At 41.3% G+C, this 2,091-nt stretch overlaps 1 non-coding gene across 1 annotated transcript; it reads right to left on the bottom strand.

Moving 5' to 3' along the window:
• Positions 1-954: 954 nt before the first annotated feature.
• Positions 955-1,028, bottom strand: trnan-guu (transfer RNA asparagine (anticodon GUU)). Its single transcript has one exon. It is a non-coding gene; the product is annotated as a tRNA-Asn (tRNA).
• Between the last annotated feature and the right edge of the window lie 1,063 nt (positions 1,029-2,091).

Below are 2,091 nucleotides of genomic sequence, written 5' to 3' on the forward strand. Positions count from 1 at the left end.
TTGACTGGGGTACTCTTCAGAAGCTCAGTGTAGACTTGTTGGGCTGAAGCGTCTGCTTCCACACAGTTGGGGTTCAAAGTTTGTGAGAAGATTTGTAGCTCGGGTGTTAGTTGTTGTGTTTCTGTTGATGACAAGCAACATGAATTCGACTGGGACAACATTATTACCATAGGACAAGCCAAAAAGAGAATGGTCAGGAAATTCCTGGAGGCATGGCACTCATCCACAGATTCAATCAATAAGCACATCGACCCAATATTACCGAGCACTGCAACAGACAGCTGGAACTGACAACTGGAAGCGGCAGATTCAAACCACTACAAATGCCGGAGGAAAGATCACAGAAGCGCTTCACAGGAGGCTCCCAAGCACTGAGGATGTCACCTAGACAGGGGACGAAACGTTTGCAACAGAAATTGCCAGCTCCGGCGAACAGAACCACAACAACTGTTGGGGTTCTATACACCGCCGTTTTAGGGGGTAGCACAGTAGCTCAGTGGCTAGCCCTGGTGCCTCCCAGTTTCAATCCCAGCCTCGGGCAACTGTCTCTGTGGATTTTGCACATTCTCCCCGAATCTGCGTGGGTTTCGTCAGGCTACTCCGGTTTCCTTCCACAGACCAAAGGTGTGGAGGTTAGGTGAATTGGCTATGCTAAATTGCCCATAGTGTTTGGTGCATTAATCAGAGGAGGGAGGACTGGTGTGTACTTGTTGGGCTGAAGGGCTTGTTTCCATCTTGTTTAGTTTCTATGATCCTCCATGAAGTGTCTGGATGGTGAAGTCTCAATGATTGTGTGAAACTACACCGTGTTTTTGGATGTTCTCATCTTGAAAAAATAATGAAGTGGTGAAAGTGAGCAACATTGGACGGGCGAACCACTATGCCATCGTGCTGCCTCACAGGAAAGATCAGAAATGTACGTGTAGAGCGAAAGGCGAGATAAAAACAACGTGGCGTCCCTGGGTGGGTTCGAACCACCAACCTTTCGGTTAACAGCCGAACGCGCTAACCGATTGCGCCACAGAGACAGATGGGGTTTTACCTATTCAATTTGGAATAGAATATTAAAATAAGAAATGAAAACTACGCATGTGGTGCTGAATGTATCAATATGCATCCGTGTACATGAATAGACCATGAGGTATCTACTGATAATAGTGTCACTTAAACAGGAAATCATCGACAACTCAAATTTCCAGTCAGCATAATGTAAAATATCAGTGGAATGACAATTAAATGGCATCTTAACTCATGAAGGCCTTTTCGACTGTAACACGTATTCAGATGCTAAAAGCAAAATATCTTTATTCCGCTGAGGGACTGATTATCTGCATGTACCTAGTTATGTCACTCGAAAATAGCTGGATTACATACACCTCATTTACTATATCCACCAATATAGTTTTAAATGATAAATAACATGTATTGGTAGAAATAGACCAGATTCTTCATTTACACTCAAGTGTAAGAAATAAATGCACTGCAAACAAAAACACATTTTCTTCTTTGTATATATGGCGCCCACGACATCAAATTCAGCGGCCTTGTGCTATCAATTTTGAATGTTGATGTAAAATTATTTTGCTTGAAATGCTCGATTACGATAATACTTTGCTATCCTTATTATTTTAACTTGTAACATCATTGCATAGTATTCCCGAAAGGCAGCAGCAATTATGATTTCCAATAACTTATTGGTTTATCTGCCTATAATTACCTCAATTATTTTGTTTTTCTCAATGTCACTTGAGGGTTTCCCACTGCTAGGAATGAGACAGTTATTTTCAACTTAGAAAGGCTGCCTGCACAGAGAAACAATATCACCTCAATCTGAGTATGAGTCCACCAGTGATTATACAAATAGAAAACATTTACTATCCCATCCTCGCAATCGTTGGTATTCCTGGTAAGAACCAGTTACTGTGTGAATTTGTTTAATCTGTTCATATTCATGGAGAATATTTTCCCTGTCTGATGCTACCTTCTCTTGGGTTAATTTTTAAATTCCGATGTGCTTGATCCACAGTGTGTAATTTTTCCTGAATTATTTCTAAAGTTATGCTCATTGTCTGTGCGTTCTCACACTATATT

The sequence above is a fragment of the Hemiscyllium ocellatum genome, chromosome 35 (assembly GCF_020745735.1).
Source record: "Hemiscyllium ocellatum isolate sHemOce1 chromosome 35, sHemOce1.pat.X.cur, whole genome shotgun sequence".
Taxonomy (NCBI): Eukaryota; Metazoa; Chordata; class Chondrichthyes; order Orectolobiformes; family Hemiscylliidae; genus Hemiscyllium; species Hemiscyllium ocellatum.